Below are 17983 nucleotides of genomic sequence, written 5' to 3'. Positions count from 1 at the left end.
TTAATCCAATGAGCTCTTCACCCTGTTCAGTCCCGCCGTTGTTAGGGAGTGGGTGTTGCATTATGTAGTGAGAACAGATATTGCTTAGCAATTTCATCACAGCTAATTGATGCAAGTTACAAAATGGCAGGGAGAGTTTTAGGGGGCATTTAAATCTCCTGGAGTTTCAGGGAAGCATCTATGCTGAGAAGAAGCTGCATTCGGTTAGGGGTGTTCTGTATCCCACGTTATCCTAATTAGCAGCGTAGCAACACAAGCCTTGTAGAGAACTGGCCTTATTTGGTGGGGCAGCATTGAGAGCCAGTTCTCTGGAATTTGGCAGCAAGTGAAAGCGCTATGACTGCCAATTAGTTGGAGTTGCCTTCAAACCCTTGCTACTTAGCAGTGGCTTTTTCATTTGTGTTGGATTTTCATTAAAGATTGATCTGACTCTGTGGATTTCTAATGTCCTTTTATTTGGTTAAGTCAATCCCAGCCTGGCAGTATCACTTAACACAAAATGTTAATTAAAAAAAAAAGTCTTGGCTGAAATTGACTTTCAAAACTCAGCTCTCTAGTTCCAGAAGAGAAGGAAAAAAAAAGGCCCCCCCACCCGAAAAAAAAAGAAGATGGTGGAATGAGATGCAAGACCCTCCCTCCAGGCTGTGAAAGATCCAAGGAGAAGAGAGGCGTGGCCAGAGGAGGAAGAGAATGAAAGGGCAAAAATCTTTAATGCTATCTTTTTTTCTACAATAGCTTTGGGGTTACTTTCTTGGGTCTTTTAGAAAAGCCACGTAAGCAAGAGGATAGTCTGGCTGGTGAAAAAGAAAAGAGATGTTACAATAGTACATTCAAGCTCCATTTTAACCTTCCAGGGTGGACGAAATTGCTTAACTGGCCTCTTGAATATTCTGATTGGCTAGGCATATGACCTTCCCAGCCAATCAGGTGGAGCCTTTCTGGGGCCACGCCAGATGACTTGGAAACAGATCCTCTTGATTGGCAAGGTTCCTACCGCCACTATTCCAAGTCACGAGGCGTCCTGAGTATAATTTCTGGCAGAAGCTAATAAGGAAAGTTCCTGCGAACAACCTCACTGATAACTTGCCTCGAGTGGGACTGTTCTTCCATCTGTTAGGGCCAAGGTTGTTTCGGCTGTGGCAAACTGGACAGCTTGGGGTTGATGATTTAAGAGGAGTTGTACCATCTGCCAACGTGGCAAAAGGCACACAGAAGTCAAAGACTCACAGCCTAATCCTCTAAGGGCTGGGTAGTGTTTTGTTTAATGTGGCTTATGTGCTTAGAACTTGAAAAGTCCTGCTCCCAGTGGTTCTATAGTGTGTGTTAATGCCAGCCTTACTATGAATGTTATATATGTAATATATGTGTGAGATTCTTTATATATGTGTATTATATCACACATATATATTATATATGTGTATTATATCACACATATATATTATATTATATATGTGTATATACTCTCCCAGCCACCTGAAGGAGAGTATTACAGTATTGTGGAAAAATCAACAATAGCATCTTTTAATGACAGTCTCACTGTATATATTTTTATATATTATGTATATTATATTATATATTATATATAATGTATATGCTGAAGATTATATATGTGTATTTGATCACAGTAATATATATATGTATTTGAAAAATCATCAATAATGTCTGTTAATGCCAGCTTTATTACTTGTGTGTCTGTGTGTGTATATATATATCTACAAATTTTCAAGTATATATATACCAACTTGAAAAGTCTTGTTCCCATGGGTTCAACAATAGTGTCTAGCAAATACCAGGTCAGCTGGGATTCTGGGAAGAGGGGGTTAAAGGTGTCATGGTTACATTTCCTGGCTAACTCTTAATTTACTAGAAAATGCCTGTTAATGTCGTCCTTCTTATGTATATATTTACGTAATATATATTTTTATGTATACAACTCTATCTGTATATCTGTATCTATCTATCTATCTATCTATCTATCTATCTATCTATCTATCTATCTACCTATCTATGATCTACCTACCTACCTACTACCTCTGCCTTCTAAAGCATAGCTCAGTGAATGAAACTGAACCTTTGTTTGCTTAGCCAAGACCTTGTAGCTTTTTAGGTTAACTCTACTCATTGGCTCTTAGGACAGGAATAAAGACTGTCAAAAGTTGAAGGATAGAGCCTGGAGGTTACTTTTTGTCCTAAAATAGTGATGAAACTTTGTTTTCTAGTTATTTTTCTCTTCCTTCCAAAATGAGAATGCCACAAAACAAACAAAATATAAAGCTCAACCACAACCACAGGCAGTCGAGCAGCACGGCTGGGTGAGCTGCAGTAATTGGAGGATTTGCTGCATTTGTTTCTCCCCATGGCTTTTATCCTTTAGCTTCTGGATTGTCTTCTCATTTCTCATTTCTGCATGCTCCAAAGTGTGGACTCACATGTGCTTATCTTAAAACAGCATCAAATTCTTGAAGAATGAGTTTTGCCACCAGCCTATGACTTTTTGCCCCCTAAAACAGTTGGGGAAAGAGGAAGTAAGAGTCCTTGTATCTCTTTTCATCTCTATGAACACTCACCCCACTGGTGAACTTACACACACTCATGGTTTTAAATACCATCTCCATGAATGCTCATGCAAGATGGCAGCCACTGTCAGCTCAGGAACAAAAGTGCCTTGAAATCTCTGACTGTTGCAAGAACTCAAAAGAAGGCCAGAAAGGAAGAAGTGATGGCACAGTTAGCTTGGGGTCTAGAAGATAATGAAGATATAATACAAGATGGACAAGGATAATCATTGGGCCTCAAAGTACAATTTATAAAAACCGAATATACAACCTTAAAATGGAATGTGAGCCTAAATCCCCAGAAGCACCCCCAATTTGTAAGATTTGTAACCAAATCAATATGAATATAATAGTGCTAATAGAATAATGGGCCCAAGAGCCACATATCAGTGCTAGCAAAATGGTAGAATTCATATTGCATTAGAGTTGTTCTGTAAGAACTTTAGTGCCTAATGATATCTAAAGAAAATATGAAACTCTCTCAATGACCTGAACGACTATATATATATATATATACTTTTATTTTGAGACGGAGTCTTGCTCTGTCGCCCAGGCTGGAGTGTAGTGGCACGATCTCAGCTCACTGCAAGCTCCGCCTCCCAGGTTCACACCATTCTCCTGCCTCAGCGTCCCGAGTAGCTGGGACTACAGGCGCCCGCCATCACGCCCAGCTAATTTTTTTTTTTTTGTATTTTCAGTAGAGATGGGGTTTCACCGTGTTAGCCAGGATGGTCTCGATCTCCTGACATCGTGACCCACTGAACAACAATATTACAGAAATTAAAAAGAAAAAAATACAGGTCTTCCCTTTCCCCCATTTGATTTCATCAGTCTTTATTCTCCACAGTAGTAAGTTTTCTAGCTATGTCTTGTAGACCTCAAACTATAGAGAAGAAAGCTCTCATTCAAAGGCAATTTATCTTAAGATACTGTAAATGATATTAATTTACATCTATTTGAAATATATAAATTGTACTGTAACGAAAATTAAAATACATACATATATGCATACATATATACCGTTATAAAATTACTTCAGACAAATTACATTTATTTTATTTATTTTTTATTTTTTTAAGAGATAGGGATTTGCTCCGTTGCCCAGGCTAGAATGCAGTGGTATGATCATAGCTCACTGCATCCTCTACTTCCTGGGCTCAAGCAATCCTCCTGCTTTGGCCTCCCAAAGTGCTGGTATTATAAGCATGAGCCACCATGTCTTGTCACAAATTAAATTTAATAGAGTTTACTTCAGCAGAGAACAATTCATGTATTGTTCTCTCTGTACAATACAGCTGTATTTGAGTATTATGTAATGAGTTATTTGCATTATTTGGATATGGTCCTATGGAAGGTCCCTAATTGTATCTCCAGTAACCTGGTTGGCTGTTTGTGACTGGCTGAGGCTTTCATTATTAAATTTTAATTGTGCGAGTCATGTGCCAGGTACAATAATATAAAGCTCATTCGTTTATTAAAAAATCTGGATTTGAGCTGTATTTCTGGCCAGTGGAACAGCATTACTGATCTAGATGGCTAAAGTTTTCAATGAGTATTTGTGAAAAAAAGACTTAAAAGTTCTCATTTGCCGTTTGTAAACAGTCTTCTGGAAAGGCAGTCTTTGATTCATTTAGTTTTTTAGAAGCCTCAGCATGCCAATTAAAAATCCATCCCATTGTTTTTGAGGCACCTTGGAATCTGTTTTTTTCTTCTAATGTGCCTTGTCAGTTTAAACTTCCCTGTTGTTAACACTGTAATTATATTATTTTTAGTAAGGTTAACCTATTTATCCAAAAATACACAGGTTTTTGAACCATAAGTTTTGTACATAAATGTAGCTAGTGTCTCATAAAATGAAGTCCCAGACTCCTGGAATCTTAAAAGAACCTGTTTTCAGAAGCCACCTACCCAAGGCTCCTAACTGGATTCAGTAAAGTTAATTATCAGATCCAATCGCATTTTGAATCCAATCTGGCTAAGTAATTATTCAAATAGAGTTACAGAGAGAGCTGAAAATGTAAACTTGCAGAGTTGGAAGCTAAGAAGGAACTCATCCATGACCTTCAGTTGCAATGAAAGAGCAGTGGGCACAGTGAGCCTGGTGTGCACCTTTGCTTCAACACTCAGTGCTCCTGAGAGTTGCCAAAGGGTTCCTTCACATCTCACTTATGACACCAAATTGTTAAAAGAAAAACTTTAGACAAATTTAACAGATTTTATTTGAGCAAAGAACGATTCATAAGTTGGGCAGTGATAAGAACTTAAAGAGATTCAGGGAGCTTCACTCCAGCAGCATAAGCAGCAAGCTTTTATAGAATGAACACGGAGGCAAAATTACCTGCTTGGCTATAGATGAGTGTTTGCCTTATTTGAGTATGGTCTGATGTGAGGTCTCTAGTTATATAACCAATTGGCTAGTTGGCTGCTTGCAATTGGCTGAGGGTCATTTTGTTTTAAAGTCAATTACAAGAAATGTTTTCAAGTTAAGTTCTGGTTTGCTTATATAAGAGCTCTGGTTACCAAGACAACCTTCAGCTAATGGCTTCCTTCTTATTTGTTTGAATAATACATACACAACAAAATAAAACAGTTATGACAAGTGCCAAATGAGTAATTTAGATAATTATATGAGCAGACTTAAGAAGGGGAAGACCAGGAAGGGCCAATGTGGTCATAAATGTTACTGTAAGTTTAACCTTAAAAGAAGAGGAAAGTGTCAGATAAGTACAGAAAAAGTGGAAGAGCATATTAGGTGAGAGCTTTGCCTCGTTCACTAACTTTGCAAATGAGACTCCCAGCTCTGCAGATGCCAAAGCCACAGGGCATGCTCTGACTCAGGCCTCAGCCTCTGCCTTTGGCTTATAGCCTTCAGCTACCCTCAAGAAAAATGTTCCTCCATCTTCCAAGTGTCCTGGTCACCTCCAGACTATGGATTGCTTCTGTTGTCATCTTACAACCACAAGGAATACTGACGTTTTCCTAGTGCTGGCCTCTTGGCATGAGTGTACATTAGGAAATGGGGAGTCTAATTTACATAACAAGTACTCAAAACACAGAGCTATTAATCCAGAGGTTTTTATCTCTATAATGAGGTAATGATAGCTTATTTATTTATTTATTTATTCATTTATTTATTTTGAGACAGGGTCTCACTCTGTCATCCAGGCTGGAGTACAGTGGCGCAATCACAGCTCATTACAACCTCCCCATCCTGAGCTTAGGCTATCTTCACATCTCAGCCTCCCAAGTAACTGAACTACAGGCACATGCCACCACACTTGGCTAATTTTTGTATTTCCATAGAGATGGAGTTTCACCATGTTGCCCAGGCTGGCCTTGAACTCCTGAGCTCAAGCGATCCACCTGCCTCAGCCTCCTAAAATGCTGGGATTACCGGCGTGAGCCACCGCACCAGCATGATAGCTCATTTAAAGGCATTTCTGAACAGTGAGTACTTCAATTATATATTAAAATTTACAGACTGATGAAAGTGCATTGTTTTTAAACACCAAAGCTCAAAAACCTATTGGGTGCATCACTTGTAAAACTGTGTTATAATACGGATGTATCCTCAGGGTGACTGAGGCTAGCCAGACAGTGAGTTGTTCACCCAATGCTCCGTGAGCCTTATGGGTTTCTCAGTTGTATCTGTTTTAATATCTTTTTTCTTTCTTTCTTTCTTTCTTTCTTTCTTTCTTTCTTTCTTTCTTTCTTTCTTTCTTTCTTTCTTTCTTTCTTCTTTTTTGTCTGCAGCATCACTTTCAGACAATGGGGTTTCATTTTTCATCCTCAGCTTTTGTTTCTGACTCTCTGTGCACTGGGAATCCAGACGAAGTTAACTTATTCTGTTATTTTTAAAAAACAAAGTCTTCAATATATGGTCTCAGGAACTTTCCTCTGGGTAAAATATGTGCCCGTGAGTGCCCAGAATGTGAATCATCTTTGTTTTCCACTCTCCTCCTGTATGCTAGCCACTTGGAGACCTTTTTTGTTTCTTCCTGATATTTACCTATATTCAAGATGAGTCAGGTTGCCAGGCTGCTAATTTCTGGACATGTGAGTTATTTCTGTGGTTTTGCTCCAACACATCACCAAAAATAAGACAGATCCTTCACTCTGCCAGTGCCGTCTTCAGTGGCAGGTGTCAACTGACAGATGTGAATAGACAATTTATATGTCTATTATTTGAAATCTGGAGCATTTCCTGCAGTTAGCTCTCTCCTCTACAATTTTCTGCAAAAATTACAAGAAGAATGGACCCATCTCAAAAGGTAAACAGAAGGTACCTTGAAGCTGTTATTTGCTTCGGGGGAGATGGGGCTGTGGTCAGGCATTGGAAGTGGTGGATAGCTGGATAGATGGATAGCTGGATGCTCAGGGCTTTCTGCAGCAGCACTGGGAGAAGCTCTAGCATCGAGGAGGGATTGGAGCTCAAGAGGGGCATTGGAAAGCCCTCCGTCAAAGGTAGATGAGACCTCCATGATAACAGGACATTAGTATAGAGATTGGTTTGGTGAAAGAAGTTGCCACTGCTGAGGTGCCAATTAGGTGCCAAAGGTGCTTCCTTTCTCCAGGCTGTGTCCTGGAGAAAGGAAGAGCAAGGGTACGCTTGTGCCCAGTGTTGGTTTTCTGTGGCACCCCAGCACAGAGAACAGGTGAGCTTAATGCCAGATTTCCCTCCTGCTGAATTCAGCCAGATCTGAAAATGAACGGGAGGCAAAGAAGTGCAGACCTGCTTCATAGAGATTGATGCTAGTCGTCTTCACCACCGTCACTATGGAGCATTACCTGGCAGTGATATTTGGCCTTGCACACAGAAGCACTGCTTCTGTGCAAAGGGTAACTAAGGGGGAGGCATGGTTTCTGCCTGCATAGGGCTCAGGTAAGGGGACAGTCACACTGCCATGGATTCTCTGCCAATAGAGCAATCATAAGGTCGTTGACAAAAAGTCTATTGTTCATATGCTTTGTGATTTAATTGCTAAAGACCAACACCAAATTATCAGTTAGCGTCACAATAAACTATTGTAATGAGGAGGCCCCAAAAATGCAAGGACTCAGGTAAGATAGAAGTTGATTCCTTTCTTACCTAACAGTCTTGGGGGGTGCGCCTGATCAGCAGGAGGCTTTGTCCTTGCAGTGACTCAGGGACCCAGGTTGCTTCCAGCTTGTTAATTCTCTATTCTCTAAACCATTTGTCTTGTCTGTCTAGGTGTCATGCCCAGATAGCCAGCCAGCAGGGAAAAAAAGGGAAGAAGGTGAGGGGCATGCTTGCGAAGTGTTACAGAGTTGTCTAGAAGTAGCACACTTCTCATCCATTGGCCAGAATGTGGTCACGTGACCACCGTTCACTCCATAGGGTCCTGGAGATGTGGTGCCTCCCTGGGCCGCACATCAGCCACACTTCTCTCACTGTGGAAGGTCACTAGGTTTTGGTGAACTGGCATCATATGAGGCTTCACTTTACATTTTGATCTGGTGTTTTCTTCAGTTTTCCAGTTTTTTTTTTAAAAATCTAACAATAAGTTTGTAGAATTCAATAATTTCCAATCCCTTTTTAGTAGTTGCATTGTTAACTTTGTTTAGTCTTCTGAAACCTCTTTTATTTGCTTCTTTAAGCCCCTCCCTCTGCCTGTAGTTTTTAAAAGAGAACACATACTTTCTTCCTTTAGTTAGAATGAATGAGGATTCTTGGAAGAATTTTCCACCATTTTCTTAAGAATAGTAGGTGTTGCAAATTCAGGTTTGAAGACTTGGATAAGAAAACAGTAATCTATGGAAAGGGCAGGCATTTTAGAGGCTGGGGAGAGGGAGAATGATAGGGGAGAGGGAAGGACAGTGAAAACATACAAACTCTCCACAAAACAGGAGCCCTACAGGAATATGTGTTTTTAAATTCTTCATTGTTTCTTTTTGTCACATTGTAGCTGACTCTTCTTTGCCCCAAAGACAGGGTACTGGCTGGTTAATTATAAAAAGTGGTTCCCAACACAAATCCAGCAGAAGGGCTGTGGGAAAACACTGCTTTAGTTTAGGCTTAGACCCACCAGCTTCCACTAAACATCCGTTAACATCATGACAGATGTTTAACAAAGGTAAGATGAACTTGGGAGACTCCTTCCCTACAACCCAATCTCCCCCAGCTTTGGAATTTCAATCAGAAGAAATAGACTTAAAAAGACAGTCAACCAAAAATGTTTAAATTCAGAGGCTTTCTTGCTCTTTTCCTTTTTTCTGAGCTCTGACCTTATGGGATGAAAGTTATCACGTTTGTCAACAATAACTCCTGCATCCCAGAAGATTCTCTTTCTTCTCTGGTGGCTCTTAGAAACCTTTGGGCTATTTGAATCTTACAATTTCTCTCTCTCTCTCTCTCTCTCTCTCTGAGGCAGGGTCTTGCTTTGTCACCAGGTGAATTCCAAGGGATCTTACCACCTAAGCCTCCTGAGTAGCTGGGACTACAGGCGCTTACCACCATGCCAGGCTTTCTTTCTTTCTTTTTTTTTTTTAAATGCTTCATAGAGAAAAGAGTCTTGTTATGTTGCCCAGATTGGTCTCGAACTCCTGGGTCAAGCAATCCACCTGCCTTGGCCTCCCAAATTGCTGGGATTACAGACATGAGGCACTGCACCTGGCCAACTGAATCTTACAGTTAAACCCTGTTAATTATACAACTAATTAATTGTATAATTGTTCAATTAAGAAATGTAGTTCTAGGCTGGGTGCGGTGGCTCACGCTTGTAATCCCAGCACTTTGGGAGGCCGAGGCGGGCAGATCACAAGGTCAGGAGATCGAGACCACAGTGAAACCCCGTCTCTACTAAAAATACAAAAAATTAGCCGGGCGTGGTGGCGGGCGCCTGTAGTCCCAGCTACTCGGAGAGGCTGAGGCAGGAGAATGGCGTGAACCCGGGAGGCGGAGCTTGCAGTGAGCCGAGATTGAGCAACTGCACTCCAGCCTGGGCGACAGAGCAAGACTCCGTCTCAAAAAAAAAAAAAAAGAAGAAGAAGAAATGTAGTTCTTCAGTTTAGGGGTAGACCCACCAGCTTCCATTAAAAATCCATTGTACAATTGTACAATTAAGAAATGGTGGAAGATTAATGGGTTAATAGTAAGATTCAAAATGTAATCAACCAGGGAGATTTTTCAATGGAAATACACAGTTTCATGGGAATTGATTTTCACTCATTTTTCTTTTTAATACAGTACAGTTGAATAGTGCCATTCACACCTCTCATAACATATACTCTCTTGAATAGATCCAAATAGCCATTTGCCATTTAGCAAATGTTTTCCCTGATCCCGTGCTTTGCTTTTGTTACATTTAAAGTACACTCCACACTTGCTGCAAAAAGTGTGACTGCGATTCAAACTCAGCCCTCTTGGCTCGTTCACGAGGGAAGCTTTGCCATAAAAGATGGATTGCAAAGTAATAGCTGAGGGGAGCCAAAACAGTCAATGCAGTTACCCTTTGGTACATTTTTGGGCTAATGATATTTAAATCAATATGAGTGAAAAAGAAAAATAAATGTCAAACCGAATACCAAAGAATGAATAGCCTACTGCAAGGTTACTAGACTCATAAACAGTTCCTTGTTCTCTAAGATTGCTCTGAGAACCACGTCAGTACACCAGTCTCGTGGTAATTAAAAAATCTAAAAAGCCAATACTTATTTTGTCAAGGGCACTAATGCAAATTCAACTTGGTCTATGAACAAATTAACACAAAGTTCTGATTCTGCACAAACTGGGGCAGTTAGCAATTATTCTTAGTATTTCTATAACGAACTTTCTTCTAAAAAACTCAAAATGCTAGAGAATCATAAAACTTAGAAAGAATCCAAGAAACTATTGATTCCTTTGTTTTACAAATTCGGAAGCTGTGGCCCACAAAAGTGACTTGTTCATGGTCACACTGGTAGCCTGTGCCTTTTGAGTAGCCCGGCGATCTTTAGTAGTGTATCCTGATGTTCTCGTCTTAGGTATCACCCCAATTCTTTCCTCTCCATTCTACTGTAAAGCAGCTCCTCCTCAAAAATGACTGTGAAGTTTGAAGAACAAAAACGTCTTACATTTTCTATATTATAAGTAAGTAAATGTTGACTAGAAATCCCCTTGTTTTTTTTTCGAGACAGGGTCTCACTCTGTCACCCAGGCTGGAGTGCAGTGGCTCAGTCACGGCTGCCTGCACCCTCAACATCCTGGGCTCCGGTCATCCCCCTGCTTCAGCCTCCTGAGTAGCTGGGACTACAGGCACCTGCCACTGTGTCCAGCTACATTTTTGTATTTTTTTTTTTTTTTTTTTTTTTGTAGAGATGGCTTTTCCTGAGGTTGCCCAGTCTGTTCTTGAACTTCTGAGCTCAAGTGATCCTCCCACTTTGGCATCCCAAAGTGCTAGAATTACAGGTGGGAGCCACTGCACCCAGCCTCCTCTTGGCTTTATCCTATAAAGCCTGTATAGAACCAAACAGGGTATATGATCAGGACTTTCAGTGAGGCCAGATTGGAGCAGTAGCAGCTTGATAAGGTCCCCAAAGGTACTAAATGAAAGAGAGACAATCTAACATTAGTGGCCTCAGAATGCAGAGACACCTATAGCCTAGACAAGAATAAAACAAACCAAGAAAAAACACAACTGGAATTCCTTTAAATAAGAAAGCCAGACCCATATCAGAAGCCAGACAATAGAGATGGAAGAAATTGAATTCCAAAGACAGACAAATGGAGAAAGACAGAAATAAAATGGGGAGGGGGTGACCTCAAAGATGACTGACTAGGGTCACAAGGCTGGGGGTTGCAGGTAGACACAGGATTACAAGCAGGTTGGATAAATGGGGTGGGCCAGCTGGTGTACCTTCTAACCCCAGGGCAATGTAGGGCCTAGTGGAAAAAATCTTGGTCACAAAGTCAAGTCCCAACTGTAACCATGATTTGTCTCATTTATTCATTCATTCACTCGCTCACTCACTCCTCTAATATTTATGAACACCGACTGTGCAGCAGGCACTGTACTGGAAGATAAGCCATGGAATGAGATAGATGTAGCTCCTGGCTGGGCTCAGGGGCTCATGCCTATAATCCCAGCACTTTGGGAGGCCAAGGCAGGTGGATCACTGAAGTCAGGAGTTCTCGACCAGCCTGGCCAACATGGTGAAACCCCGTCTCCACTAAAAATACAAAAATTAGCCAGGCGTGGTGGTGCACAGCTGTAATCCCAGCTACTCAGGAGGCTGAGGCAGGAGAATCACTTGAACCAGGGAGGCGGGGGTTGCAGTGAGCTGAGATCCCGCCATTGCACTCTGCACTTTACTCTGGGTGACAGTGACACTCCATCTGAAAAAAAAAAAAAGAAAAATGTAGCTCCTGTTTTCACAGGACTCACAGTCTATTAGGGAGACAGACATCAAACAAGTCATTATACACATTTTTCTTTACCTTTGTAGCCAAAGTTAAGAAGGGAAAGCATAGCATACAATGAGAACTCCAAAAAGAATTCTAACTAGCCTCTAACTTAGGTTGGAGACAAAGGAGGAACAGTGATACTGGTTATTAAAATGGAAACAAATATCAAATGGAAGGTGATTAACTTGCATTTAACATCCATAGATATACAAACTGTTATTAATTAGCAGCAGACAAAAATGTGCCCCCGAACTGATCATCTCTCTAGAAATCCAGTGATGGAAGTGAGAAAAAGGGATTCCACTGGGGAAGCCAGGAACACAGGAGAACGAGAGACCCCACGGTGCTGGACAATGAGCAAAGACAAGGTTCTGTCTCGCTTTCACTTACTCTGGAGCTGAGACCACGTCCTAGAATAAAATAGGTCGCTGAACACTAGAAAGCCTGCAGTGCAGCATGAAGCAGTGTCTGTCTGACCTCAGCACCCTGTTCTGATTCCTGATTTGCGTTTGGTTCCTATTTTATGAGGACCACTGTGTGCCCTACTTTTTTAATACTCAGCCCCAGGGACCCAGTCTCTCTGTACCTCTCCCAGACTTCCAGGTATTTGTCCCCTATGTGCTGGGATCTTTGCTGGTAAATATCTGGACTGAACAAAGTCTGGGATCTTACTCATAAGAAACACACAGACTGATGCTGTGGTTTTTTACTTATCTTTGGACTTGTGTGCCCATGGTCAAATCCAACAGCTTAGCAGAATTCCCAAGGATGCCTGCACTTGTTGGGTCAGAGGCAAGAACAGCAGGCCCTACACTAAACTGGATTCCTTAGAATCTATGACTCAGGGCCAGGCACAGTGGCTCACGCCTGTAATCCCAGCACTTTGATCACAAGGCAGGTGGATCACGTGAGGTCAGGAGTTTGAGACCAGCCTGGCCAACGTGGTGAAATCCGATCTCTACTAAAAAAATACAAAAAAAAAAAAAAAAAAGTTGGGTGTGGTGGCATGCACCTGTAATCCCAGCTACTCAGGAGGCTGAGCCAGGAGAATCGCTTGAACCTGGGAGGCGGAGGATGCAGTGAGCCGAGATCGTGCCACTGCACTCCAGCATGGGCGACAGAGTGAGAATTTGTCTTTAAAAAAAAAAAAAAAGAATCTATGACTCTGTGTGCCTTGGGCCACTGTCACCAAGCGCTGACCCTAGACCGAGGTATTGGTGTAGTCTCAGCTACTAGCTAATGTTGCAACATCAGAACTTGATGTATGTGGAGCCAACTCTGTGGCACCAGAACCTCCCAAAATATTCCCTGACTCTGAGATACCCATGCATGAAAGGGAAGGCTGGAGGCTGGTGTCGAAAAACAACTGTGGAATTTCATTTGACAGTAAACACTGCAAAAGGTGTCTATGTCACATGGTTGCCCAATGCCTTGAGTCAAATAGAGAATGGAGAGGTTATAACCCCACACTGTCTGATGTGATAGCGATCCCCACACTATCAGATGAGATCTGGAGTACTGCATGTCTTTCTGAGCACAGCATTTTAAAAAGGATTTAGACAAACTAAAAAGCGTAACAGATGAGTGATAGGGCTGGAGATCATTCCTATGAAGGCTGACGCTGAAGGAAATAGGAAGACTGACAGCTGCCTCCCAATGTGAAAAGGGTGACGGCTGGGCCATTAGACTCGCTCTAAATTGTCACAAGGGCCAACAATAAGCAAAAGGGAGATAGATTTTTTTAAATTAGTATAAGTGGGCTTTTTCTAACAGTCTGATTCTAGTGGACTTGTGCAGAGACCACAGGCCATGGCAGGTGTTTGAGATGGGGAAGATGGTATTGAAATCAAGCCAGAGTTAGCAGCTATGAGTACAACTGGGGCTTGGGTGGTGATTCTGAAAAAGAAAAAGACTAGTCCTCATTTTTCTCAAGCTAGATATGGACAAGGTTCCTGGGCCCCTTCCCTCCAGTCTACCCAAAGAGACATATACTCTTAGCTCCCGCTCAGTTGAAGCCTTGGCTGAAAGTAGAAGTAAGTGGTCATTTAGGGGGACCCTCTGACCCACCATTGGCAGAGTCAAGACTTAGTGTGGGTTTGCAGATAACTGTGAATATGCAAATTTTGTCCTGATGATACTGATAGCAATGATGCTACTATTTGTGAAGGGCCTACTGTGCACCAGCTACCTGGTGATCGAGGCAGGCAAGGTCCCTGCTCTTATAGAGGTTGACATCTGGTGCAGGGTGCCAGTCAGCACACATCAGTGGGTATTAAGCACTATTCAAAGACCTATGTGGTAATAGGAAATGACAAGGAAAGTCTTCTCCCAGGAGGTGACATTTCAGCCGAGATCTGAGTGACAAGAAGGAGCCTCAGGCAAAGATGGAAGGAAAGAGCATCCAGGCAGAGGGAAGAGCTAGGATAAGCTCCTGCGGAGAGAATAAGCCAGGACAAAGCAGCCCCAGGGAGACTGGCCCAGGATGGGGCCCAGCAGGCAGGGAATTATAGATGCTTTGGGGTTTGTTTTCCAAGTGTGTTGGGAGAGTTCTGAGCAAGGACACTTCATGATCTGAATTCCCTTTTCGAGTTCTCTCATTCTCTTTTCATGTTCTATGGGGAGCATGGATTGCAGGCTGGTAGTGGGGCAAGCAGGGAGGCCAGCTAGGAAGTTTCGCAGCAGTGCAGGCCGGAGATGCTGGAAGCTTGGATTTGTGGTGGCGTTGAGGTTGGGAAGTTGCAGCAGATTCAGTTCATGCTTTGTAGGGGGAGTTGGCAGGGACAGCCGGTGGGTTGGACACAGGTTGTGGGGAAAAGAAGAATCAATAATAACTGAAGGATAACCATTATTTGCAACTAGTTCAACATAGCTAGTTTTGTTTTGTTTTGTTTTCTCCAGTTCTGGTAATGTTTCTTTAGTCGAACATCAAAATGAAATAGTGGTCTTCCATTTGACGGCTCTATTGCATAGGGAAAAATGTGTATCTCTAAACACTGGACTCATTCGCAGCTTGGAAAGATACTCATACGATCAGAGGCATGCAGAACATAAGGCCAGTGAGTTCATGCTTCCCTTGGGGGGAATACACTCATTTGGTGGGATAGTAGGGACAGTAGATAAATTTAAGACTATTCTCATCTTTTTCTTCCATATTGAATTCAGATCAGTTAAGTGTGTCCATACAGTGACTTCACAATAATAGGACCATACGTTATGTTAGATCATCTTTGCATTAGAATTTCTATAACTATCCGAGAAGATGTGCTGTCTGTTCATCTCATATGTGCAGTGGGGATAACACCTTCATCCTAGTGTTTCTTAGGAGATGACATAAGGGTTCACAGAGTGCTGGCCTCTTGGGAAAGTCCAGCAAAATGTGGGTTCCTGACCCCTCACCAAAGAACCTGCGAGTAGTTTGTTTGTTCACTCAATGACCATTTATTGGGCAGCTACTATGTGCCAGATGCTATTCTGGGTGCTATACGGGTGTCAGTGAATCATGTAGAGTTCCTGCTCTGTGGGGTTGACCCCTTCCTCCATTTTCACAGCCAGCGTGACATCTCTCTCTCTTCTACAACCGTTGTTCCTGTAGTCACTCTGATCTCCTATCCACCTCTTCCTTTCATTTAAACATTTTTTGAATTTTTAAACTTTATTTATTTTTGAGATGGAATCTCCCTCTGTCACTCAGGCTGGAGTGCAGTGGTGCAATCGCAGCTCACTGCCACCTGCTCCTTCTGGGTTCAAGCGATTCTCCTGCGTCAGCCTCCCAAGTAGCTGGGATTACAGACATGCGCCATGATGCCCAGCTAATTTTTGTGTTTTTAGTAGAGATGGGGTTTCACCGTGTTAGCCAGGATGGTCTTGATCTCCTGACCTTGTGATCCACCCACCTCGGCCTCCCAAAGTGCTGGGATTACAGGCTCCCACCACCATGCCTGGCCGAAATGCTGAATAGTCTTAAATGTTGAATGTCTGAAGATGTTGAACAAAGATCAATTTGCTTTTCAGTTCCTGGGAAGCCTGGATTTTCTCTGCGTCTAGGCCAGCCTGTCAGCTCCACATTCCCAGGCCAAGGATTTGGAAAAATGGGGCCGCATGCCACGCTGGCAAATTTTATGTGTGTGTCTGTGAGTCGGCATTATTTTAGGAATGAAAAAAGTACCCCTCTGTACACTTTAGATAAGGATGACCCACAGTTTGTTACTCAGGGCAAAGTCTTTCCTCTTTTTCTTATATAATCAAATCAAATATAGTTTAATCCTGAAACTAGGCAAGAGGCAATTAGTTGAAAACTTCTTTGGCCAGCTGTCAACTTTGGGGCGAACTTACAAAAAACAAACAACAACAACAAGAAAAAAACAAAAAATATTCTAGTCTTTTATACAGCAGTCTCAAGTTACCTACTGAATTGCAGCTTTTCTAAGATTATAGCGTATTGATTCTTTGAAAAGATCTACTTCTTGTCCCTTATCCCAATGTAATCATTCACAGATTTTTAAACATTTATTAACCGACTCCTGTATGTTTATAATTGAGGTTGCAGAGCACAGTTCCTGGTTCTACTGGGTTTAGGAATTAGAAGAGGAGGCCAAAGCCGTTTTGAGTTACAGAAGCATGGGCAATTGAAGTTGTGCTCTTTGATGTTTCTGCCACAAAGGGAAAACCTTGTGAGAGAGGACACTATCTCAGAGAGGAGACACTCCGACATTTGTTGGCTGAAAGAATAAGAGCATTGTCTGGGCCTCAGAAGGGAAGACACAAGCCCAGCTAGCTCTGCCGGGGATGAGTTTGCAGTACTGTGCTAGGAAGGAAAGAATAGCTCCTGGATAGAGTCCTGGATCTGGATGTGCCCCTGTGTGGTGTGTGACAGGGCACAGTCACACGGTATCCTCGGTGCCTCAGCTTCCCACCTAAAGCTGAGGCTGAGAAAGAAAACCCAATTGATCCATTCTCAAGCCCCTCCTGCATTTTGATTCCCATTCCTCTACAGATCGCCAGACTCAGATAATGAGCAAGGCCTTTGTGCTCTTTAGCAGTGCTCATTGGTGGCCCCACAAGACTACCTCAGAACTCACTTTCATAAGCGCACCAGAAGCCACCACTGGGGGAAATGAGTCATTCTAATCTAGAAAATGCTATGATTGACTGAGTGCTACTGAGGAGAGAAGCCATTTCTATAGTGTCTCCTGTCTCTGAAGAGGAGGAGGAAGTAAAAGTTGAAAAACAAGAGGAATGAAGTCAGTGGCGAGACCAGCCCGTGGCACTGATGAGCTGGCCTGAGGTGAAAAGATTAACCCCCCCAACCTAACCACATGTGCTCTCAATCCATCACGACCCTTTCACGTGGAACCCCTTAGAGCTGTAAGCCCTTGGAAGGGCCAGGAACTCTGTCTTCGGGAAACTGGGCTCTTAAGACGCGTGTCTGCCGACGCTCCCGGCCAAATAAAAAACCTCTTCCTTCTTTAATCCGGTATCTGAGGAGTTTTGTCTACGGCTCATCCTGCTACATTTCTTGGTTCCCTGACCGGGAAGCAAAGTGATTAACGGGTCGAGGCAGCCCCTTAGGCGGCTTAGACCTGTCCTGTGGAACATCCCTGCGGGGGACTCCAACCAGCTCCAGCGAAGCGGATCCTGAGAGCGCTCCTGGGTAGGCAATTGCCCTCGTGGAACACCTCGTCAGAGCAGTGTGGGGCAGGCCTCCGCGGAGGATCAATGTGGTGGCTGAACACCGGGAAGGAACTGGCACTTTAAGTCTGGACGTCTGAAACTTGGTAAGACTGGTCTTTGGAACTTGCCCACTCCATTTGAGTGGTAGCGTGGCCTGATCACCCACGGTGTGCCTGTACCAGCACTTGGGGTCTTGTTTTTGACTTGACTTGAATTGCTTGATACTTTGGTTTTGGTTTGACGTGGCTTGGATTTCTGTATACTCCGATTTTAGTTTTGATTCTGCTCTGGTGTAAAATGAAAAAGGGTGTGTATGCCCTTTTTACCCGTTCTTTGTTATGTGGTGTGCGTGTGG

At 42.6% G+C, this 17983-nt stretch overlaps 1 pseudogene; it reads left to right on the top strand.

Moving 5' to 3' along the window:
- The first annotated feature begins 2630 nt into the window (after positions 1–2630).
- On the top strand, positions 2631–7896 carry LOC116472487 (ubiquitin-conjugating enzyme E2 variant 1-like; annotated as a pseudogene).
- The last annotated feature ends 10087 nt before the right edge of the window (positions 7897–17983 follow it).

This window comes from Hylobates moloch, unplaced genomic scaffold (assembly GCF_009828535.3).
Source record: "Hylobates moloch isolate HMO894 unplaced genomic scaffold, HMol_V3 SCAFFOLD_8, whole genome shotgun sequence".
NCBI classification, from domain to species: domain Eukaryota; kingdom Metazoa; phylum Chordata; class Mammalia; order Primates; family Hylobatidae; genus Hylobates; species Hylobates moloch.
Note: the sequence above shows the minus strand (reverse complement) of the source record. Positions and strands in the feature narration are given on the sequence as shown.